This window comes from Zalophus californianus, chromosome 6 (assembly GCF_009762305.2).
Source record: "Zalophus californianus isolate mZalCal1 chromosome 6, mZalCal1.pri.v2, whole genome shotgun sequence".
NCBI lineage: Eukaryota > Metazoa > Chordata > Mammalia > Carnivora > Otariidae > Zalophus > Zalophus californianus.
In genome coordinates this window covers 29,976,639-30,001,754 of record NC_045600.1, presented here as the reverse complement: position 1 = coordinate 30,001,754, position 25,116 = coordinate 29,976,639, and the positions used below count along the sequence as shown (strand labels likewise).

The 25,116-nt window shown below is 47.7% G+C and overlaps 1 protein-coding gene across 2 annotated transcripts in view; it reads left to right on the top strand.

The window, feature by feature from the left end:
• Nucleotides 1-337: 337 nt before the first annotated feature.
• SIPA1L1 (signal induced proliferation associated 1 like 1) overlaps nt 338-25,116 on the top strand; it is a 468,863-nt gene continuing 444,084 nt past the window's right edge. For both annotated transcript variants that reach the window (XM_027568806.2, XM_027568796.2), the window contains exons 1-3: nt 338-455; nt 21,833-21,895; nt 22,851-22,986. The gene's annotated coding sequence lies outside the window, so the exon portion shown is untranslated. The remainder of the gene's footprint in view (nt 456-21,832; nt 21,896-22,850; nt 22,987-25,116) is intronic.

Sequence of the window (25,116 nt, the reverse complement as noted above, 5' to 3'; positions counted from 1 at the left end):
TAATTACCTCCCCGAGGCCCCCCCCTTCTAATACCAACCACACTGAGGGGTAGTGCCTCAACATATGAATTTGGGGGTGGGGGAGACACATTTGGTCCATGACAGAAGATGTCAGTTCTTGCATCCACAAGCTGCAGAGCATAGAGCCTGGGTCTCTCTTGCCTAAAGGATTTGGTAGAGTCAATGTTGCCACCCAAGGGAGAGAAAACGAAGCCTGGAGGACTGAGCACTAATGCTGCGGGCTGGATATTCAGCCGGACACGGGAATTGGAGCGCCGTGCCTTTAAGAAGGATGAGGGCACATCTCTGGGGGTGGAGCCCGGCAAAGGGCTTGGAAGTTGCTAGGACCTGCCTTTGTGGAGACCAGGCCTTGCGGTTCTGGTTTGCAGCTCTGGCACCACTCAGGGCCCTGCTCCCCGCCTTCCCTGCTGCCACACGACTCAGCCTTGGCACCGGTGAGCACCCTCCCACCCACACACCCACGAGCTCTCTCTCTGCCGTCTTTCCAAGCCCAGCGCTGACGGCTGTCATTTCCAAACTCTTCTCCAGGCCTTTCTTCTTCAAGTTCAGGCCCTTCTCTTTGATTAAGAGCAGCTTCTCCACATGGTCCCTTTCCTGCCTGTTGGCCTGTGGTGGGGGGGAGGGGTGTGTGTGTGCAGCTGAAAGTGAGGAAGAAACCTGGTTTTCCAGACTGACCTTCCTGGGTGAAGATGAGCCACCCTGGCTGCTGGCTGAGCATGTGCTGTGAATCTTTGTGTGTGTATGTGTGTGTGTACACACTGGACAAGCTGGAACTGAGGACTCTCTGGAAAGGGGCGAGGGGGTCCTAGGCTTCCAGCATTCCAGGTGTGTGTGGTAGGTGCTCAGAAACACCTGGCAAGGATGAAGAACCGCAGGTTAATGGAAGGACTGGCCTGAAGAGTGGAGACACTTGCGTTCTCTCTCCAGCTCCCCCTGTAGCTTTTTCGCAACTCCCTTGGCTTCCAGAGGCATTCTCATTCTAGAAAAGAGGCAAACAGGCCCATCCTCGCCTCCTCTAGCTACCTACCATAAGACCAATTCGATGCGTGATGAGACATTTTCTTCCAAGGACCAGTGAGCGGAATCAGGTGGGTGCAAGTTACAGGGAGGCAGATTTCAGATCAAAATCAGGAGGACCTTTCCATTTCCCAAAGTCCCTTCTATAGATTCCTAGTCCCCCAGGGAACCTTCTGCTCTGGGAACTTGTCAAGCCTCACTTGTGGGTCATCTGATAGTAGTCCTGCCTGAGCGAGCAGGACTGTCCCCTCTGAAATGTAACAGTCTGCATTTTGGTGGATGCGGAGGGGCTTTGGAAAGAATCTGTATGGGGCTGCTCAGTGTGTTGGGTTTTCTGTGCCATTTCCAGAAGCCTGGCCAAGTCTTCTCCTGGGATGGGAGTTGGGTTCTGAGAGCCGGGGAGAGCCAGCCGATGGCCTGGTTTCTGGTGTCAGAGAATTGCCTTGCCATTTTCAGGGGCACCTTGAGTCGAGAGCTTCAGAGTCCGCAAAGTGCATTGACGGAAGGCACAGGCCCTTTCTGCCTTGGGCCTCAGCGGGCTGACTCCAGTGGGAGCCACCTCCCCGCCCTGCAGAGTGGCACAGGGAGGAGTACGGCGGTGGGGCAGGCCATTCGCCGTCGTGGTGCAGGTGCTCAGGCAGGGAGGCGTGGTGCCCTACAGGACATCTGACCCGGCAAAGCTGGGAAGAGACGAGTCCGCTGGCCTTCCAGGTGGTTCTTAGACTATGATCAAAGGAAACATTTTTTCCCACCTCTTTCAAAGCCTGCCCTTCAGCTCCAAGACAGAATGAGACCCTCTCCTTCTACTCTGTAGTGGTCTCTCTTTTTTAGGATTCTGCTCCGTTCCGTAAGAATTGACCCGGTGCAGAAGGGCCCTGTTGGCCGTAGGCTCCTGCTCCCAGCACCCCCTGCAGGAGCCCCCTGCTCTCCTCCCCACCTTACACACCCTCCAGTCCCTGCCTGTCTCTCTCCCAAGCAGGGGAGATTGTCTCCTTTAACTTGGGGAGGATACAATATTTTTGGTAGGGAAAAAGTTGGAAGAGATGAAGGGGATAACAGATATCCCCTTTTTTAGCGGGTCCTATAGACTGGTGGAGAGCCCGGTTTGGGGGCAGGGTGGGTAGGAAGGGCAAAGGCTGGAGCTCAAGGGGATGGGTCCAGGAAGGCTGAGCACAAGTCTAACTGCTGGATGGAGAGAAGATGCCTGGTGGCAAGGGTGGGAGGCCCCCAGCCCCCTCTGGTGCCCTGAGGTCCAGACAGGTTGGGGATATCAGAGACCACCTCAGGTGTTGATGTGACCGTGGCCGGGGGGGGGGGGGGGGGGGGGGGGGGGGGGACGACACACCAGCAGGGGGCGGGGCAGCCAGCGCTGAGGAGGAAGAGCGGGGCTTCCCAGGGAGACGCTTGGAGCTCTCCGGGGGTAGGAAAGGGGAAAGAACAACCTCAGGCCACTTTAAGAAGCAGCTCTTTGGTTACGGAAGGAGAGTAACCTGCTCCTTTCATTGCTTTCTCCTGAGAGAGAAAGAAACATGTTTACAGACTGAGGAGGAGCTCACAGAAAGGCCGAAGTTGAGCAACTGGGAGAAAGGACACGATGGATCAAAGACACAGGGCGGGCAGGCAAAGGCCTTTACTCCACCAGGAAGGGGAAGGGGAAGGTTGCTCCCAGCCACACCCCCCCGCAGCAGGGGGCTTGGGGAAGGGGGAAGTGGCTGTGGTGGGGCTGAGGGGCCTCTGGGCATAAAGATGTGCGGGTGCCACCACACCCAGTTGTGAGCCTCCGCTGGGAATAGAAAGGGGGCACCTGGGGAAATGGCACGAGAATCACCAGGTAGGACTTTCCCCCTAACCCCATGTAGGGGATGGGGGAGGCTGGTCTGCAAACCCAGGACACCCCGCTCTGGCTCTGTTCCTAACTTGGTAATGATAGGATATTGGGCAAACAGGAAGCTCGGGATTTCCACTGGCTGGTTGGTAGAGCTGGTGAAAACTCACTGGCCCAGCTTAGGAGCTGATGAAGGTGGGGAGAGCTGGCTGGAGACTCACTGCTGCTCTTAGGAAAAGCAGAGTGTGTTATTAACGGCACTACCCACTGCTCTGAAGAGCAGATATTCATGACAAAGCAAACTGCCCAAGGCCCAGCAAATTGTTTCCTAGGGAGGCAGTGTCCAGTGGAAACAATGAAGATCCAGTGTTCAGGATACCTGGAGCCCAGCCTGACTTGCCTCTGAAAGCTGTGGGACTTTGCTTAGGTCATTGCAACCTCTGGCCTCAGTTTCCCCTTCTCAGTGGGTGGGGGGTGGTAATATTTCTGGCCAGCTGAGAGGGAGGGCAGCTCCACATCGTCTAGTAAGGGAGCAGCTTCAGAGGAGTTAGACCTTTCCAAAAAGTGCAGGAAGAGAGTCAAGAGTGAGAGTCTCATCTCCCCGCCCCCTGCAATAAGCACAAACATCCCACAGTCTGTGCCCCCAGCACACACAGCCTCCCGTCTGCCCCTGGTCACATGCTCCAATCCCTGCACCAGTTTCTGTTGCCGCTGCCCCCAGCCCAGCTCCTGGGGCAGAGCCGTGGCCAGCACAGTACAGGCTGTGCTTGCTGGTTCCCCGGCTGCACCCACAACGGAACCAGAGTGGCCCCGACTCACTGGCTGCAGGCAGCTTGTTCTCTGCCCCCTATGGGGACTGGGATTGATTTAGCCTGTTTCCGTGGCAGCGCTGGCAGCATCTGCTTCCCCACGAGGCTGAGTGAGTCACGGCCACCCACGCTAACCCTTGGCACAGCACAACCCTGCCAGGAGCGCGGGTAAGAAGATGGCAGAGCACTTTGCACTGTCTGGAGGTTTCCCACGCTGGGTCTCAGGCCTGGTGCAGATGGTGCGCTGGGCACAGGGGCCTGGGCAGGGCTGACCCACCCAGAAACTGGGTGGGCTCTACCAGTGGGAGATGTTAGAGATCGGCTTCCGCTGCCTCCAGAGTGGCTCACCCTGGTGGCGGCCAGCAGCTGCAAGGCCCTATGGGAGAGGACTGCAAGTTTCCGGACTCGAAGTCCAGTGCTCTTTTTACTTCCCAATGACTAGCTCTCAAACATGTTTTCCCTGGCCACCTCTGCACCCAGATGGGCCCCAGGTTCCTTCTGGCTCTCATTCCGGGACCTTCCTGTATGATACATGTCTGCCCTCCCCTCTGGGCAGCAACCCTCACTCTGGATTCTTTCCCAGGCCCTCCCCTCCCTGAAACTTACCTTTCCCTCTTCCCGATCTGGGTAATCTGAAAGAAGGCATGCATCCTCTACAGTTAATGGATGGTAGCAGGTTATAGTGTTACTCTCAAGGTATCACACTTAAGCTTGGCTTTGAGAGACAGAGCATCACAGTCTAAGGGATGGATCATCAGCAGCAGCATCATGTGGGAACTTACTAGAAATGCAAATTCTCAGACCCCACCCCAGATGCACTGTGTCTCAAACTCTGGAGGTGAGCGCTGACAAGCTGCTTGCACAAGCCCTCCAGGTGATACAGATACATGCCGTGTTTGATAATCCCTGGTCTAAGGAAATGGATCCAAGCAGTGTCTTCCTGACCCTGTGAGGAAGAGAATGTTTTGGTCCATATCTCTGACCATACTCAGAGCACAGCTGTGATGATCTCTCTGTTTTGTGTGAGCCACACTGGGGGGCTTGGATGGGCAAAGACCCCGATTGCTCAACATGGTGGGGGGCTAGAGCTTTCCTAAATCATGTCCTTCCTCCAGATTGTTTGCATCCCATGGAAAGAAACTGGTGTGTTTTTTTCCTATGTGGAAAAGGGCAGCATTACCTCCCCCACCGCAGAGAGGACCTTGGGGGTAGAAGGAAACCCACCCATTGGCAGTGAACAAGCCGGCCAAGGTGGCCAGGCCCAGAGCCCACTGGAGTCCATTACTGAAGAGCTGAGGGATTCCAGCTGAAGGAAAAAGCACTGATAATACTTACTCATCAATGTGCATTACTCTTTTGTCTATCAGGTTTTGTTTTTAGCATTTGCTGATCGCCCCTGTGCTGGGCCCAATAACTGGCCCAGGGGCCTGAACTTGAAAGAGCTCATCAGCGGGTGGGAGCATTTAGTCAGAATAAATTAGGATCTACCCAGGGAGCAAACAACCCCAAAGTCTCTGTGCCTTAACGGAACATAACAAAGGCTTAGCCTGCAAATGATTCCTATGAAGATCTGTTCTCCACAGAATCGCTCAGGGGTTCCGAATCCACGTCTTGTAGCTACCTAAGTGACTGCCACAGCAGCAGAAAAAGCTGGAGAGAGCCAGGCACCCGCCCAGAAGTGAATCCTGGCACTTCTGCTGGTCACGGAACAGAATTAGTCTTGTGGCCCTGCCTAACCTCAAGCAGGAGCATGCAAGAAGCATACACAGAAAGGAGAGAAAAATGGATATAGTCAGATATGAAAAGATGTTACTGCATGGAGAAAGACCACTCATTTACGCCTTTACTTACTCTTTAATAAATGTTGCCAGAATGCTTACCACGTATCAGGCATTGGGCCAGACCCTGGGGCTAGCCTGTCACCAGCGCAACTGCTCTTGCATAATCTGGGGAGCACCATTAGCAGTGTATTCTGTAGGAATAGCGCCCCCTGGAGTTGTGTGATGCAGGAGCCCTGCTTTTATTTTTCTTGTTTAGGTTATGTTTTGTCATTATTATCTGCCTTCCACACCAGAAGGAAAACTCTGAGAGCAGGGATTTTCATCTGAGTTGCTCACTGCTCCATTTTTTAGACATTTAGCACAGTCCCTGGGGGGCTTGACCAATACTTGTTGAGTGATTAAAAATGGATAATTATGAACTGTGTTTCCCACCAGTCCCTGCCCTCGAAAAGTTTATAATCTGCGTCAAGAGTTGTATACACAATTAACTAAAGGATAAAAAGAAATGTCATGCCAGATAGGGTGAAATCGATGCCAGGTAAAAATCTGGGCCATACAGCTTGGGAAGACAGGCTAAAGGTCATCTTAACCACAGGTGGGGTCAGGGATGCTTGCAGGGGAGAAACGAAGGTCCAGACAGGTTAATGGGCCCAACGGAGGGTGAGATGCAAAGCAGGAGGGAGGACCCTGCCATATCTCTGGGTCTGGTGTTTTCTCCTCCCCACACCAGCCATTAACCTATCTGTGCAGCAGTCTGGGTCTCCAACGATGGTCATGTCTAACCATTGCTCCTCAGGAGTTCAAAGCCCCCTCTTACCCCCCCAGGCGCCGAGCCTCAGAATTTGGTTCGCTTTTGGGGTTTCGCGCCTGTCTGCCAGGAGAGGTGGGATGTGTGTGGGTGGGGGGGGCCCTCCCTCCCCTGCCTCCCCTCCCTCCCCTCCCCTCCCTCCCCTCCCCTCCCCTCCCCTCCCCCTCCCCTCCCCTCCCTCCCCTCCCTCCCTCCCTCCCCTCCCCTCCCCTCCCCCTCCCCTCCCCTCCCCTCCCCTCCCCCCTCCCCCCCTCCCCCTTCCCCCCCCGCTCCCCTCCCTGCCCCACTCTACCTCGAAGTACTCCCCCCCCCCCCCCCCCCCCCCCCCCCCCCCGCACCAGCTGCCCAGACAGCCTCACAGAGCAGGTAGCAAGTCACAAGGGCATCTGGGAAGGCCCCATCTCAGCAAGGCTAGACAGAGAAAGGTAAAAATGATGGCGAAACCAGAACGTTCCTTGCAGGCAGGAATGGGGCTCATTATTTTCACTTAAGCTTGCAGTGAAAACAATGACATAAGCGTCCATCTGGCTTCCAAAGCACTTTGGAAATGATTCTATCAAAAGTCCATTAATTTTATGGGGTCTCTAAAGACAGGGCACTTTCCACCATTCAGGCTTTGTCACCGTATTGTCCTTCACCCCACCGCTGCCTCACGCCTCCTTGCCTGCTTCCCGGTCCTTTCTCGCCTGCTTGTCTTCCCCTCCTGCAAGCCTCTCCCTCTGACCGGGGCCCAGGCCCAGGTAGCAAACACTTCCTGAGGGCCTGCTCTCCAGGAGGCCCATGCTTGGTGTTGGATGAGCCCGATGAAGGCAGAACCTCAAAGAGCTTTCTGTGACATGGGTGTGGCTCAGTCATGACAACTTCCTAAGGTCCTGCTTTCACCCTGTTCCACCTTCTACCCTCTCCCTCCCCCAAAACACTTGTCTTCCTCAGATTCCCCTGTGCGCCAAGCAATAAGCTGAGAGTCTGCGAGCTCGTTTAATTTTTCACATCGGGGAGATTCTATTAGTGTGTCCATTTTCTAGATAAGGGAAATTAAGGCTCAAAAGGTCATAGAAACTGTCCAAGGTCACGCAGCTAAGAAATGCCCAGCTGGGATCCCTCCCGGTTGCCTGCCTTCTAGATCCATCTTTTTCCTACTGTGCCTCACTGCCTCCACCAAAACCCGGCAGTTGACTGTCCACACTTGGGACAGAAAGAACAAAGAAATGTCTGGGGCTTTAGCACTATCTCGGCCACCCCCTTCCTTTTGAGAGTTAGCATTAAAAAAAAAAAAAAAAAAAGTCTAGTGATGTTTTTTCTCAAGACCAGGGATTAGAGATTGATGCCTCCTCATATTCCTGGAGTTTTAAAAACTAGATGTTTTGACCATTTCTCCACCCCCTAGAGAGTAGGAGAAACCTTTCTGATGCTGCCATGTTAGCATTCTGGTCTGACACATGGGCTGTGGCCTCTGTCTCAGAGGTCGTTCCTGGGAATTCTGGAAACTACAGATGTTAGGCTGTCTTTTTACAACTTCAGAGGGGGTTTCGCTGGCCTAAGAAGTAAGCGGCACTGCTGGTCTACTGGCAGGCTTGGCTCATGGCCTCTTTTCACCCTATAGTCCCCTAAAAAGGGCGGGAGGTGGTAAAGACCCCCCCGTGCGGTTTCTGAAGGGTTGCCTCCAGGAAGATGGAAAGCGCTGGAGGGCAGACTGTTGCTTGCCATGTGATTTGTACATTGCATGTAGCTTTCAAGCAGTCTCCTAAACTAACCAAATACCTACAGCTGGATCCACAGTAAGATTTTGTTATTCTGGGGTTTGAGGCTGTCAAGTCTTGACTTGATTTTTTTTTTCCCCCCCATGTTTCACCACGCTCACCCACTCCAGCCAGCTCAAATTCCCTATGCCAGGAGTATGGAGAGGAGAGGAAGTCAGGACAAAAGTAAGAAGTCCCCAGATGGTCTTTTGGTGTCACCCAGCTCTCCCAGAACGTTTTGGTGCTGACTGCCTCCAGGAACACTGACTCCCTCAGTCTCTTATTTCACTCCTCCATCAGAGCTCTGCAAAACCTTCACACGGAGTTTTGTCTTGAAGGCAGCCTTTGTGGAGCGGTAAGCAGGCCTCCATGAACTGCAGCCTGAAGGGGGCAGCCGTGGGATCCGGGAAGCGTCAGGGATGCCCGCCAGGACATGGCGAAGCTTGAGGCACAGGCCAGGTGCAGGGTAAGGACCCCAGCACCTAAGGGGCCCAGTTCGAGAAAGACTGAGTGACTGGGGCAGGCTATACAAGTAGGGACTCACGTGGTACGGGGCTGAAGATGTTACCCAGCTTCAGCAGTCCAGGCAGGGATTTGTTACCTCATCCTTGGCTTGTGCTTTAGAGTGAAGGCTTAATATTTGAGCCCTAGAAGCAGCAAGAGTAACTCAATGCTAAGTGGCAGGAAATGGAAGTTGAGCTACTGATATATCCCCAGCTAACTTCCAGCAGGCCGGACCCATGAATTTATCTGCCCAGCTCTTCTCCACCCTCACCCCTACCCTATCCCCAGGTGGTGTACCCTCTGCACAGTTACTTCCCCACCCAAGCATGGCTTCTAGAGACTCATCAGCTCTTTAGTACGACATAACCTTTCCCCTGGGCCCCAGTTCACCAGTCCAAGAGAGTCATCTGACCAAAGAGAGGCCAACCAGGGCCCTTCTTAGAGATGTTCAAACTTAGGGCCCATGATGTGACTTCAGCAGACACTGTTAAGGCCCAGTACGTGTCCCCTCACCCCTACTCTCTGTTCTGACTTCTTATGACTAATTTTCTTTGATGGGTTCTTTTGCACAATCTATTGACCAACAGGTTCTCCAAATGGTTAATGTGCCATTGATAATCCGATGTGGTCTTCTTTCTCTTAGGCCTTGCTCTTGTTAACAGCCAAACGATCAAGGAGGATTGAGTCATTTTCTTCATTGGGTTTCACATAGCTTCTTTCAGAGCGGTCAAGAGAGTCTTCATTTTGAAGCAAAAGGCTTCCTTTCAACACTATTTCTCCCCAACTTCCAGAATCTTTCCTGGAATTCAGAGCTGCCCAGTGGCCTTTTTTATATCAATACTTGAGCAGAACCTTCCCTAATTTCAGTTAAACCCCTCAAGCTACGAGTTAGGTGAACATAGGGTAAGCTGTCTTTTTAAAGAAACAGATGGATTCTAACATAGAACCGTATTTCCTATTTTTGTGCTGTGCACTTATTTTATCTACTAGATTGTAAACTTTTGGAGGAGGAGAAGTGTCGAATATCTTTGTTTCCCTTGGATCCCAACACTTACTCAATATTCAATAAATACAAGTTTAATACATAAATGGATCAATCACATTCCTTAGGTTAAATATAAAAATGAGTTAAGTATCATTAATCAAATAGATAATCCCACTAAGATACATTTTAAAGTGTACTGTTCTATATTAGAGTGGTTTTAAAATAGATCCCAATATAAGTAACATTGGGCAAAACAAATCGGTACTTTTCTTTTGCATCTAGTTCAGGGGCACAGAAATTCCTACCACCTTGAGGGTGCGAGGAAATTGGAGCGCCCAGGCAGAGAAAAAAATGTGCTATAAATGTATACCTTGATACTACTTGTGGGCTGGTGAGCTGGGTGAGGTGCATATACATGGACGGATAAACGCCTAGGATTCTGGGTGGCTCCGTGGTCCCCGTTGCCTCTCCAGGCCTGAAGTGTTCCCAATCGTATCCTGCTTTAGAACAGGGCAGGTGGCTAGAGGGCCTCGGGTGCTCTGGCCCACCCAGCATCCATCCCACCCTCTTCTGGTAACAGCACGCGGATTTTCTGCTGCGGACGCACCCTTCCCTGACTCGCAGCGCTTGTGTCGTCATGCTCCTGCTCTAAAAGTGGACACGTGCCCCCGTCCCGGCCAAACGGTGGGGGCTGCCTCCCCGGCCACCCTGTGGATTTGAGAGGAGCCCAGCCACTCAGCCCAGGAGGTGGCTGGAAGTGAGGAAAGAGGCACTCTTTTCCCGCAGGCTAAACCCAGAGATTCGGGGTGAAGCGGGGGGGTGAGGGGCACTGAAGGGGGGAGTTGGTGCCTGAGAATAAAACCAACTTGGGGTGGTCCAAGGAAGCCGCACAGACTTTACTCAATGGATTGCCCAAACCGGGACATTGCCTCCTCTGAAACCAGATCGAGGGGGTTCTCAATGCAGCGAAAAGTCCTCTGCATGAATACAACCGCTAATGGTCCGGCCAATGAGAACAGGGAACCGAGGGAGGGCGGACTCTGCCACTGCGTCACGTGACTGTGGTGCCAGCCTGGAAAGGCTCCACCTCCGTGCCTTCCCCGTTTTCTCCCCTGACAGCATCTCACACCCGGGCAACAGTCCTTGAGAGGCTGCCCGCAAAGCCCAAGAGCCTCGAGGGCCCGGCTCGCCCGTGTGCTGCAGCGTAGCTGCGGGGGGCGGGGGGGGGGGTCCTGCGAGTACACTTAAATACGTTCAGAGCCATTTTTAGACTTTTTATTCTATAGACCAGAAACTTGCTGAAATTAGGAGGCATTTGAAGTGGCTCTTCAAGCCCAGAAGAGACTGCGGCTATATTTAAAAGCCCAGCAGCTGGTTGTTTGGGCTTCTGTCTCACTGTTATGTAATAAACAATGTTCATCTTTGGGGGCCCCCAACACTGGTTGAGAAGGAGGAAGACAGCAGCCTCACAGAGATGCGTGCCCTGGAAATGCTTTGTAGAGGTTGGGAAGGAGGTAATAGAGCTTTCTGTGTTAAATAGTGTTAAAAATAACAGCGTGTGCACAGCAGATCTTAATTACTACGTAAATTCCCGAAGGAACCAGTAGAAAAGAAAATGGAAAGGAGGTGGTTTATTCATATAAGGGGGAAATATAATCAACAACCAAATAGAAGCTGTTTTTAAGACAAAGAGACCCAGCGGTGCAGACGGATCTGTTGCAGAAAGGAGATTGTATTAGTTTTCTATGCTGTGTAACAAATTACAGTAAACTTTATTGGTTTGAGACAGTGCAGATTTATGATCATTCAGGTCTGTCGATCAGAAACCCTGTCATGGTGTGGCTGTGTTCTCTGCTCCGGGTCTCAGGAGGCTGAAATCCAGGTGTCAGCTAGGAGGAACCACATCTGAAGCATGGGGTCCTCTTCTGCGCTCACATAGCTTTGGGCAGAATTTAGTTGCCTTTGGTTGTAGGACTGAGGTTCCCATTTTTTGTTGGCTATCTCTGGGCACTGCCCTCAGGACCTAGAAGCCTCCCACATCTCACCATGTGTCTCCTTCCACAGGCTCTCTCACAACATAGCTGTTCCTTCAAGGCCCCAGCAAAATCTTTCTCATGCTTCCAGTCTCTCTGCCTTCTTCCAACTGGGACCTCTAGACTCTCTTTTAAGGAGCTCATCTGATTAGGTCAGGCCCACCCATCTCCAGGAAGGAGATTATACAGGACATGCACACTGTGGGGACAAAAATCTTGGGGGCTGTCTTAGAATTCCTTCAACCTCAGTGATCAAACTTCTGTACAAAAGCAGATCCCCCAAACATGTAATCTTAATACACTACTGTTATGGACTGAATGTTTATGTCCCACGAGAATGGCTGACCTGCATTGTGATGGTATTTGGAAGAGGGGTCCTTCAGGAGGTGATTAGGTTTACATAAGGTCATGAGGGTGAGGCTCCCACAGTGGGACTGGCCTCCTTATAAGAAGAGGTGGAGAGGCCAGAGCTCTTTACCTCCCTCATGTGAAGGCACAGGGAAAAGGCGGCCATCTGCAAGTCAGGAAGAGGGCTCTCACAAGGGACTGACTTAGCCCACACCTTGATCTTGGACTCCAACCTCCAGAACTGTGAGAAATAAATGTCAGACTGTGGTATTTTGTTATAGCAGTCTGAACTAAGACAATACCGAAGGTCACATGAATTTACCTCAATATGAGCCTTCTAGAAAGCAGGCCCTCCAAAGACTGTGAAAACATCCAGTATATAGAGTCTTCCAATGAGCATGTCCTTCCCTGTACACCTTATTTGTTTGTGTTTTTATTCATTCAACACTTAGCTCCTGTTCTCCTTTCGGCACTGTGCTTGACCCCAGGGCCAAGTCTTTTTCCCTTACTTCCGTGCACAGTCTGGAGCTGAACCACTCTCCTGTAGGTTGTCTAGAATTTCTCTCATCTGGCTAAGCAGCTCCTGGCTCTATTCCGGGTGTTCAGGGGGCCTTGTCGAATCGTGGACACAAGGGCAACCGAGCCCAGCGCCCTCAGCCCCAGAGCTGAGCCCAGGAAAGGAGACCATCCCCAAGGCGTCTTGTTCGGGGTCTTTCAGGCTCTTTTAGGCTCTTCTGGTGAAACCACCTCCACTTACTGTTCTCTACTCTCCAGCTGAGTGGGAAAATGAGCCCCATGTGAAAGCAGTTTTGGGACTGGGAGCCTTGCCATAGCCTCAGTCAGGTTAAACTTCCTTAAGTAACTGAGAACAGACCTGACTTAGATTTCTTAGGGCATTTCTCTGTGCTGAGTGCTTAACCAGGAAGAATGTTAAACAGGGTACTGAACTGAGGGCAAATAGCTGTGACCAATTCCCTAACCTCAGTCACAGAAGGGACTTGAGGGGTTGGACCTTGGGGTCCCCAGTGTCACCACAACTAGATCTGCCTCTTCCAGAATCCTTTGCACAATAGCAGAGCTATTGTGAAGACTTCCCTCACCCCCACCCTCATGCCTCAAGCAAATAAGATGTTTACTTCCAGCACTAGAAGAAGGAGGGGGTACAGGCAGAAATGGGAGGAATGCTAACCGTAACTAACCTAAGTCAGATTGCTGGGCTGGCCACTAACCAGGGCTCTGCCTTGCTCTCTGAGGCCAGGAGAAGCAAGAGGCTGGATCTCTGCACAGTACTCAGAATGTTAAAGCTCGGATCCGAAGCTTAGCCACCCCCTGCCCTGAGCTATCATTAATACCTCCCTTTAAGAGGAGGTGACTTGCTGTCGACAACAAAAAGACCTTGAGACTGACCCCTATCTACTGCGTGTCAGAACTGAAGAGGATTTCTTAATTTCTCTCAACTTCCATTTTCTCATCTGAAAAAGTAGGGGTAGTTATACTTGGCTTGCAGGATCTTTTTTGAGACTTAGAAATTGTATACCTGGCACTGTGCTTGGAAACTACCACTCCCTTGAGAAAGAGTTACTACTGCTGTTATTGTTAGCCCTGCCTCTGGGTGTAGATTTGTAATGGATCTGCCTCAGCTTGGCTGTGAGTTTGAGAGCAAAGATGGTACCCGTACTGCTGACTGCAATTAGAGTACCTACCGAGAGGAGGGGCTCAGTCTCTGAGTGAGTGTGGCGAGTCTGGAAAGGGACAGCAGCCGCTAGGAAGTAAGCGTCTACAAGCAATGACTTTTCTGGATCAGTGTTGTCAGATTCTTTGTGTTCAGGACACATCCAAGGAAACAGACATATTCAGACACCCGTGAGTCAGCAATAATTGTAACTCTCTCTTTACTGCTGAAGAACAGTGTCTTTCAATAGCTATAAAAATAATCACTGTGCGGCGCCTGAGTGGCTCAGTTGGTTAAGTGGCCAACTCTTGATTTCAGCTCAGGTCATGGTCTTAGGGTCCTGCAGTTGAACCCTGCAATTGAACTCCGTGCTCAGCATGGAGTCGGCTTGAGATTCTCTCCCTCTCCCTCTGGCCCTCCCTCCACTCATGCACTCTTTCTTTCTCGCTCTCTAAAGTAAATCAATCTTAAAAAAAAAAAAAAAAAGCAATCACTGTGGTCTCACCATTTATTGGGATGCTTTTGACCCTGTGGTTGAGTGGGTAGCTGTTTACTGCCCTGATCTCCCCCACTAAAGTACACAAGAAGAATTCTTACATGTCCAACTACCACGTTTTCACAACACTGTAGCTTGTAGCCATGGTGTATCGGCCTGCCAGTCTCAGGCAGGCACTTCAACATTGCCCTTGGAATCCCAGGATTGAACTTTGCAATTTTTATTTGTCAACAATCCCATAGGTCCTTGACATGTAGTCATTTGTAAGTCATTTTGCTAAGATGTCAATTTTTTAAAACTGGTTTCTTATACAAGTAATACATGAATATATATATACACACATACACATATTTAATGCTCAGACAATAGAGAAACACACAGAGAAAAACCTGTAGAAGTCTTCCTCTTTTTGTATCAGTCAGAATAGGTCACATTATACTACAGTAACAACCATCCTCAAATCTCAGTGGCCTGTAGCCACAAGTGCGTATTTCTTATTCACACTGCATGTTTTCTCTGAGTCCCCTGCAGCCATGTTTCTTGCCTTCTTCACTCCAGAACCAAAGCTGATGGAAAAACCTAACTATCTGGAGCATTGTCAATCTCGTGGCAGAAAGAAAAGGACAAGGCAAATGGTGCCCTGACTTCCAGAACTCAGCACAAAAGTGACCAACATCACTTCTCTGACTAAAGCAAGTCATATAGCCATTCCTAAGGTCCACAGCATGGGAATATATCTTCCTACAGAGAGGAGCGTGACACAGAAAAGAAACTGAAACGTTTAGTGAATGAGAACACATCACCACCTCCTCCTAGGATGACTTCTTTCCCAGAGGTAACTACTCTCAACAGTTCAGTCCATTTTCTTACGTATTTGTGTGTCTCTCTCTCCATTTATTTATTTATATTTATATAGGGAGAGACACACAAACATGGAATATTATGCATATTGCTCTGCAACTTTCTCTGTTCACTTCATACGTCTCAGCGACCTTTCCACTTCAGTACATATAAGTCTGTCCTGCTCTTTCTAACAACTGTGCAGCATTTCATGCCGTAATATCTTTACAATGTTGGTGTACTTTTGGATATTTTCAAAATTGTTTGCTCCTATAAATAATGCCCCGATGATTATCCTCATACAGACACGTATATTTGTGCACACGTGTATTTCTGAGTAACAATTTTCTAGAATTGTTAAAGTAGAGCATGTGTACATGACAGCTTTAAAAGACATTGCCAATTTGCCTTAAAAAATGCTTTCATCAGGATGCCTGGGTGGCTCAGTTGGTTAAGCATCTGCCTTTGGCTCAGGTCATGATCCTGAGTTCCTGGGATCAAGTCCCGAATCGGGCTCCCTGCTCAGTGGAGAGCCTGCTTCTCCTTCTCCTCCCTGCTCATGCTCTATCTCTGTCACTATCTCTGTCTCTCTCAGATAAATAAATAAAATCTGAAAAAAAATGCCTTCATCAACACACACAGCCATCAGCAATGGAAAAGAGCCCGATTTCCTACATCCTCAACAATTCTTAATATTATCAAACTTTTTCTTTTTTTGGTTGATACGATAAATTTTAAAAGTGGTAGTTCATTATTTTATTGTATTTAATGTGTTTCCTTCTTTATCCGTGAGGTTGAGTATTGCTTGCGTTTATTGTCTAATTTCACATTTTTTTCTGTTGTGAGTTGTCCATTTCCACTCTTTACCCATTCTCTAGTGGTTGTTTTTCCCTTCACATTTGAACGAGCTATTTGATATATTTTCTCGATGTTAATCCTTTTTACTCCTGGTTGTGAATACAAGCATTTCTCATTTACCATCAGGAACTTTCCTCAAAACCAGACACTGAGTGAAATGTTACAGCAGCTCCTCTCCTATCAATTCATCACTACCAACCAATTTCCTAAAATACAGAACAATGTCAATATGTGTAACAAATTAGCATGTCAGTTTCAGGAACTATGTGTAACAAATTAGCATGTCAGTTGCACCGAAGGTTGCTTCCTCATGACCAAAGAGTGAATATGACTTTTCACAGATATTTGCATGTGTGTAGTCATGTGACCTGAGTATCATCAATATCTGACTATCCCTTTGTTGACACTGAGTGCTTTTCACAACATCTGCATGTGATTCTGATATTCTTCCAATTATATTTGGAAAGTAACTAGAGAATTCTCCCCATCTCACACACATACCAGTTTGTTTAAAACGTTATATTGAATTTATGGGATGTACAAATAAAATTTTCTGTATAAATCTTGGTCCGAAGCACATTGTATTGGAGAGAGATGTATGCTCTGTGAAGTCTGAGTGTCACAGATAGGGGGATTCTGCTGCGGAAAACTTGTCAGGGAGACAGCTTGTAAGGTGTGTCTCTATTTGCTTCCAGTCTGGACATTCTCTCTTAATTTTGATTTTTGGGGTTTTCCCCCTAGCTTTATTGAGTTATAATTGACATGTAACTTTAAGCTGTACAATATGATGATTTATATATTTTTATATATATATATATATGTTGCATAATAACCACCACAGTAAGGGAAGCTAACACATCCATCACCTCACATAATTTCTGTGTGTGTGTGTGTGTGTGTGTGTGTGTGTGTGTGTGTGTGGTGAGAACATTTAAGATCTACTTTCAGCAACTGTCAAGTATACAGCACAGTATTAACTACAGTCACCATGCTGTATATTAGATCCCCAGAACTTTTTCCTCTGGTAACTGGAAGTTTGTACCCTTTGACCAACATCTCCCCATTTCTTTCCCTAACAACGACCATTCTACTGTCTGTTTTCTGTGAGTTCAGCTTTTTAGAGTACACATACAAGTGAGATCATACAGTATTTGTTTTTCTTTGTCTGACTTATTTCAGTTCGTATACTGCCCTCAAGGTCCATCCATGGCTGACATTATCTGGCCGCTGCCTTTGAGCCCACTGTGTCCAGGGGGATGGACTGAAAACAGAGAACTAGCAGACGAGTTGATAGTTGCCCAAAGAGAGGGATGAACAGAATACAGAAGGAAAGGGGAGTGAGCCAGAAGTGTGTTTCCTCTCCTCTTCTCTGTCTCCCCCACCCCTCCCCATTCTCTCACCCTCTCTCTCTCTCTCTCTCTCTCTCTCTCTCTCTCTCTCTCTCTCTCGTGCGTACACACACACACACACACCCTGAGTGAAGATTAGGTGACAACTTAGAACAAGAAGGGCAGCCTGGTCTGAGAAGACGGTCTGAAAGCTGCGTGAAGAGTTTTAAGAGAGCTGTGGCCAGTTGGTGGCTGCCAATCTGGGCCAGGTATCTCCTGGCCATGGGCTGCCCCCAGCTGGCCTGTAGGCCCTCCTCATTTCTTCAGAGGGCTTCACCCTCAGAGACCAAGCCCTTGTGCCCCAGCCAGGGCTACTCAAACTGCCTGCTCAGCCACACCAAGCTACTTGAAGCCTCATCCCCGAACCCTGGGGAGACACAGCCAGTCCCACCCTGGGGAAATGGGTTATTTCTCAGCTGTCCCCAGCTTTATCTTTAAAACGGAAGCAAAGTTTGTGTTCCACATCATGTATCTGTGCTTATTTCAATATAAAAAAATGTGTTTTCAATTTCATGCCTAACCCTCCCTCCACCGCCGCCCCCCATAGGTCCCAGTATAAAATTCAGTACTGCTCTGTACTTCACGGTACTCATTACAGTTGTAATTAATTCAGGTTTCCCAATAATTTAGCTGCTGTCCTTCCCACTGGACCGTCAGCTCCCAGAGGGCGGCACCATATCTTCCTTGCTCACTGCATTTTCGGTGGCTCACTAGGGCCCGTCGGGGGCTGTATGGAGTTAGAGCCTTCTTATAACGAGGCTGACATGGGAATTCCAGTCCTCATGCAGGTCAAGTGTCTGTACTTCCTTTTACAAGCGGAAATGCCTGGAGGGTGGCCTCACAGAGGGGTCCTTGTTCACCAAGGGCCCAGATGAGAGGTGCAGTCCATCGGGGCTCAGGATCCCTATCACAACTCCTGGCGCTTCCCAATGACATCACCTGAGAATACATACAAAAAGCACCTATTCTGTAAAGGTCTCTAAGGAGCATTACTTTAAGCTCATTCTTGCTGTATTAGGTGTATAACATCATAACTCATGGTTTCCAGGATTCGGCTCAAGGGCATAGGTGATTTGGTAGTTATTTGATTTATAGAAGTTTTCTCAAGTCAGAGAAGAAATTGAAGTGTGTTTTGCTGAGGGTAGGAAAACATCTCAGTTTGGAAGAGGAGCTGATATCTCAAATAAGCAATTGTAAATTATATCAAGTTCCCTCACCTTTGGGTCTAATTCTGCTGTCTCCTACACAATGTCAGTGACAACCCTTCTCCTCAGCGTTTCTTGAGGGGGAGACCTGGGTTCTAGGCATGCAACTGTAGTAAGTCACTCCACCATCTGTCTTGATATCCGCAGAGCAACAGTCAGAAGATTTACTGGTTAAAAAAATGCAAATTCCTTAAAACAGCCAAGTGCTGTCTCCAAGTTTCATGCAAAGATGTGGTTAAACAGCGCTTGAAGATAGCACTAAATAAAAATAGTAAGAAATCTGAATTGTGGAATAATTATTACTGTAATTGCTTGCATTTATTCTTCACATGGATTGGCTTGTTTAATGGCAACCATTCAAGGTAGGGAGAATTATTATTCCCATTTCCCAGATGAGGAAATAGATACCTGGAGAGAGTATGTAACTTTCCCAAGATCTTGCCTAGTGGAAAACAGTCAAAGCTTTGAGGCTGGTTTACATTATTTTCTGGTCCAGGCTCTTACCACTGGCCATGAATAAGCAATCAACTTTTGTGTTTGAGAAAGAAATAAACTTCCATCATGCCAAGTACAAGTGCTGGTGAGCTTGTATTGTTCACTCCGGGGCCTAACAGATTTGTTTCAATTAACAAAGACATAAAGATCCTTTGTAAGTGGCTTATTTATTGACTCTTAGGTGATTGAAAATCTGTTGTTCCCTTAAAAATGTTAAGCATCGCCTCTCCTCTCCAAACCCATTACAATCTAACAAATAAAATTTTTGTGAGTTTGGCCCATGGTGAAATTCCAACAAGACCCCAATTTCTGTTTGGCCAGCCATCAAACAGAAAGTTCTGACTTGCAGTGCTCTTTTGAACAGTATGTTGACATTCACAGCCTCTGTTTAACTTCTCTCTCTCATAGCAGTGGTCCTGGGGTTTCTTTCAGTCACTGGAGTTGGTAGATGCTTCGTGCTACATTTATGGAGTAGTCGCTGCAGGCCCATTTTGGAATGGTGTGACCCTTGCCCTCTCGATATAAAAAATGGGTTTCGATATTAAAAAAAAAAAAGCCCTTGGCCTTTCTGCCCAACCCGGTCCACAACCATCCTCCACTTTGGAAAACATTTTCAATTCCCTTCTGTCCAGTGCAACAGGGATAGGTCGAGCAGATACTATCTGCCTAATGTTGTGCTACTCCAGGCCAGGGGGAGGAGACTCTCCATAAAATATTAACATATTACTAATTGCTGACATTTATTGACTGCTTCTCATCAAGCATGACTTCATTTTATCCTCGCAGTCATTTTTCAGAGTGGCAGAGCCCCAGGTCCCAGGAGCGGACTGAGGATCTACGTTGCTTGCAGGTCTGACATCACAGTCTGAGATTTTAATCCCTATTCTTTGGTACCGTTTCAGTGAGTGCCAAGCAGTCTGAAGACAAGGGTTGGAGTAGTCCAGGAAGAGTCCAGGGAAGGAGTGGAAATTGAGCTGGATTCTAAGGATTGCACTGGAAAGACCGGAAAGGATTTAGGGCAGAAAAACAGGCTCTCTTGCTTGTGTTCTCCTTATAGAGCAACAGAGAAGGTGGATTAGACCATTTTGGGGTTGGCATTACCAATTAATTTTAAATTCAACACCTGCCTTGTCATTTGAACTTAATCTTATTATAGCAGATCTTTTCACATTTCTTTTGTTTGTGCAGATTTTACATACAGGGGTTTTAAGTCAATCAAAGAGCGTCTGTGCTGAAAGGAATTATTTTTCGCGTGCGTTAAAATAATTGGCCCAGTTCCTCTCTGAACCAATAAGTAAAACATCTCTAATTCCTGTCTTAGAGGACAAGTAATACAGACTAAGGCAAAAAGCATTCACCTAACTACCTCTCTTTTATTTCTAGAACATGGTATGATGTCCAGGAAAAAGAATTTACACTGTCTGGAGGAAGAGCCAAGATCAGCATATGTAGCCTGAACTTAGCATAGATACTGTGTCCTTGACAGTCATGCTTAATTTGCTTGATAAGTGAGCAAAGTATTCCAATAACAGAGAGGGAAACAGACTGAGAAACAAGTTCGAACTTAAATATCCTGCGCACGATGTCAGGATATGCCACTGTTCTCTTCTACTTTGTGCCAACCCACCATAAAAGTGCCTCCTATAAAATATTCTTTCTGAGAATTGTTTCCAAGTCATTTAATTTTCCCCTGGTTGTTGACTCTATGTCCTTGCCTTTAAATCATCAACCTCTTTCATGGTTTCAATCTTCTTGTCTTTTTTGCAGAAAGTAATTTTTTCAAAGACATATTTCAATGCATATAAGGGGGAAATTACCTGATTTTTATTTAGTGTCTCCAAAGGAGCTTTAGTCTGTTTCAGAGAAAGCTAGAATCAGGTGACTTTCTTCTCTGTATCTGAACAATCCAGGCTCTCTGTCCCTATATAGAAATAAGCACCGTTGGTGACAGCTATGTGGTATGGCTGGGCCCAAGCCTACCTTCAGCTCCAGCGTATAGCCCTGATCAGTCTGGACCATGGGCAGTCCAATTGTGGTGGCCACGGAGTTTGGTTCAGGGATGAGCCAATAAACACAAAGCTTTGAGCTGCTATTAGTTGATTGTGGCAAGCAATCTTTTCTGTTTCATGGGAATAAGGCAGCATGTGGACCTTGCTGCTGCCAGGCCTCCTACAGTCACCAGGGAGTTAGCCCTAGGAGGCAACCCACACTGGGTGTGAAAGAGAGGGGAGGTAGGAAGAAAGAGAGTCCTCATGTCACTGTAGCAATCAGAGCCTTTCACTGTCCCTTTGGACTCCCAGTTAGCCAATAAGTCCCTCTTTGTTTATGAGTTTTAATTCGGTTTTCTATTACTTGTAGCCAAAAGCACTTTATCTGCTACACCCAACAACTGGGCAGTTGAACTGAAACACAATTCTGCACCTCAAAATGCAGTTTATCCATTCCAACTGTCTAACAATAGCATATCGGGTAATTAAGTTGCATCCACTGATGGCATATGAGGTGGGACAGACTATGCTGTTACAAATAAAAATGTATTTTTCATTCTCATGACAATCTGAAGCAAGTGTTTCTGGTCAGCAGTTGGCTCTCCCACTTGGTTCCACTAGTTTTTCAGGAAACCAGGTTCCTTCCACTTTTTGGCTACCCCATCTCCTAGGGCTCATTATCTTCATCAAGCTGGCAGAAGGGAAAGGAGGATGAAGGGGGCACCTCTGCTTCTTAAAAAACTTTGGCCCAGAGGTACAAACTATTTCCACTCTCCTTCGGCTCAAACTCAATCACCTGACCACATCTCACTGCAAAGGAGGCCAGGAAGAAAAAGTAGATTTTTGATAACTAGTTCATAGTCTTGCCCAGAAAGAATGTTCTAGAAGATTATTAAATTACATGGGAAAAAGCTCAAGAACAGTGCGCATAATATCAGTCCAAGTTTCCAAATGCCCGTGTCTATAAGTATATAAGCTATGTCTCCTTCTACTTTAACATTTGTTCTTGTTCTTCTGCAGCCATGCTCCCCTTCTGGCACCTTCATGATGACCGTGTTTGCAAATATACTACACTACCTTCTGGTGAGCAACACAGATTTTATTGTAAATTTTGTATGGAGACGAAAATGTAATCAAATTCCTCTATGGACACCTGTTCTTTCTTCCAAAATTCTCACCCCGTGTCAGTGGTCCGTCTTCACTGTCCACATGCTTCCCTTCCACCATCACCAGCACCATCACCACCTGACCCGTGCCCGAGCACTCTGCCTCCTGCCCTTTGTTATATGCCATCTCAGCAAAACAAAAACCTGGTAATCCACTCAAAACCAACGATACACATTTTTCCTCCAGCATACCCCTTCAGGAACTTAGCAAATAATTCACTGAACAAAGAAAGGTTTCTTCCTGGGGTGCGTCTGCTGGGTGGGGAGCTGCTAAATAAGAAGACGAATTTTTGCCATAAAAATGCACTTCCATAGACAAAGAGACTGGAGGGATGGTCCCAAAATGTTGACGGTGTTTATCCCTAGGTAACTGGATTACACGTACTTTTTTTTCCCTCCTGCATATTCCTGTACTTTTCTGTAATTTTTGTTTCTGTACTTTTGAAAATTTCTATAATACATGCTATATTTCTTTAACAAGCTGAAAAGACATATTTTTTGAAGATTTTATTATTTATTTAGAGAGTAGGGGGAGGGGCAGAAAGAGAGGGAGAGAGAACCTGAAGCAAACTCCCTGCTGAGCACAGAGCCCGATGTAGAGCATGATCCCATGACCCCAACATGACCTGAGCTGAAATCAAGAGTTGGGACACCCAACCAACTGAGTCACCCAGGTCCCTCAAGCTGAAAAAACATATTAAAAACATCTATTTTTGCTCAACTTTAGTGATCAATAGGGAACTGTAAATCAAAACCACAATGAGTTACTACTTCATGCCCATTAGGATGGTTACTATGAAAAAAGAAAGAAAAACAGAAAATAGTAAGTGTTGTCAAGGATACAGAGAAATTAGAATTCTTGGTTGTTGCAGGGAATGCAAACTGGTGCAGCCACTGGGGAAGACAGTATGGAGGCTCGCCCAAACATTAACATAGAAGTACCATAGGATCCAGCAGTTCCACTTCTGGATTTACCCCTGGAAGAAGCAAAAGCAGTGTCTCAAAGAGGTATTTGTACACCCATGTTTATAGCAGCTTTATTCACAATAGCGCAGAGATGAAAGCAGCCCAAAGGTCTATCAGTGGATGAATGAATAAACAAAATGTGGCATATACATATGATGAAATATTATTCAGCCTTCAAAGGAGGGAAATTCTGGCACATGCACATGATGAATCTTGAGGACATTATGCTAAGTGAAATAAGACACTCATAAAAAGACAAATATTGTATGATTCACTTGCATGAGGTACCTAGAGTATCAAGTTCATAGAGGCAGAAAGTAATATGGTGGTTGCCGGGCCTGGGGGAAACAGGGAATGGGGAGTTAGTGTTTAATGGGTATGGAGTTTCATTTGGGAAAGATGAGAACGTTCTGGAGATGGGTGGTAGTGTGAATATACTTAATGCCACTGAGTTGTATCCTCTAAAATGGTTATTTGAAGTGGTAAATTTTTGTATATTTTACCATAATTTTTTAAAAAGAAATTTATCTTTCCATAAGCAACTTTATGAGAATTTTTTACTTGGATAGCTTGTGATCTCTTTTGAAAACCAGATATTGCTATAGTTTGGCTCTTCATCTATACAGTATTACTGTTTTTTTAAATTTAAATTTTGTTAATTAACATACAGGACAATACTGGTTTCTGGAGTAGAATCCAGTGATTCATCGCCCCCATACAACACCCAGTGCTCATCACCAGTGCGCCCTTAATGCCCATCACCCTTCTGGCCCATCCCCCACACACCTCCCTCCATCAACCCTCAGTTTGTTCTCTGTCATTAAGAGTCACTTATGGCTTGTTTCCCTCTCTCTCTCTCTTTCTTTCTTTCTTTTTTTTTTTTTTTAATTAAATAGGCTCCACGCTCAGTGTGGAGCTCAACACAGGGCTTGAACTCACGACCCTGAGATTGAGACTTGAGCTGAGCTCAGGAGTCAGACACTTGACTGACTGAGCCACCCAGATGCTCCTATGAAATATTACTTTTAAAATGAATTTGTAAGTGATGTAAGGAAAAAAACTTACTACACCCAAATTACACAAGACTCAGAGATTGATAAGCTATGGCTTCTCTTCCCCAAGGATTTGCTATCTGGTAAGTGAGAAGAACAAGTAAACAACTACAATCCACAGGGAAATGAAACTGTGGGCAAGTGTAGCGAGAGAGGCACTGAATTCTGCCTGGGTAGTTAGTGGGGCTTCCCAGAGAAAGAAGTGTTTAAACACTTGGGAGTTTACTAATAGAGAACAAGGGGTGAACATGGGGGGCACACTGGAAAGTGGAATAGAGATGGAGGGAGAGGCCTGGGACATGAGGAAACCAGTCAACCCACGAGTGCCATCCCCTGAGGCCTCTGCCCTGTCACGGGACATCCTGGGACTTTGAACATGTCTGGCAAAGGCCGGCGAGAAGACAAGCTCAGGCCTGCACGTGGCAGTGTTGCCTTTACTGCGCAATGACCCAGGAAGCCGGCTGAACTCAGAAATCAAGGGAAAGCCAGCCATGGGTCAGGTCCAGAGTGGAGACCTTGGCTGGCTTGGTGGTGTGATTCTAGAGAAAGACAGAGCCCGCCTGAGCTTCCTGTGCCAACAGGGGAAGGGCTCCCTGCATGTTGGTGCCTGATCGTGTGGAGCTGTCGGTTTTGCAGTCTGACAGCAAAAAGAATAGACGCTTTTTTTCATTCAATCCAAAAGCTTATGTAATGTTTTGTCAGCATCTCGGACTTGGCCAATCTGAGGCACATGTCTGCCCCCAAGCCCCGTATGCTCGGACTTCTCTCGGGATGATGGCATGCCAGTGGTGCACAGCTGGACAACCGTTGCCTTGGCCCAGGGAGCGGGGAGACTGGAGCGTGCTTGTGAGCTGGACGTCTGTGGGTGCTGTGTCAGTTGAGTCATGGAATGGGGGGAGATCAATTTGTGAAAAGGAGACAGAGAGCATGCAGAATTATATGTGATAGAGGGATTTGTGATACTGGACCTGGAAGATCTGCAAGGTCAGTTCATTCACTACCTTATTGTCAATTGGTGTGGGTCACTCCTGTCGCTGGGGCTGTTTACGCTCTCCGAAACCTCTGCCCTGGGCTGGTCCCTGCCTCCTGTTGGGCACTTCTATCCAGGCAACTGCCAAGA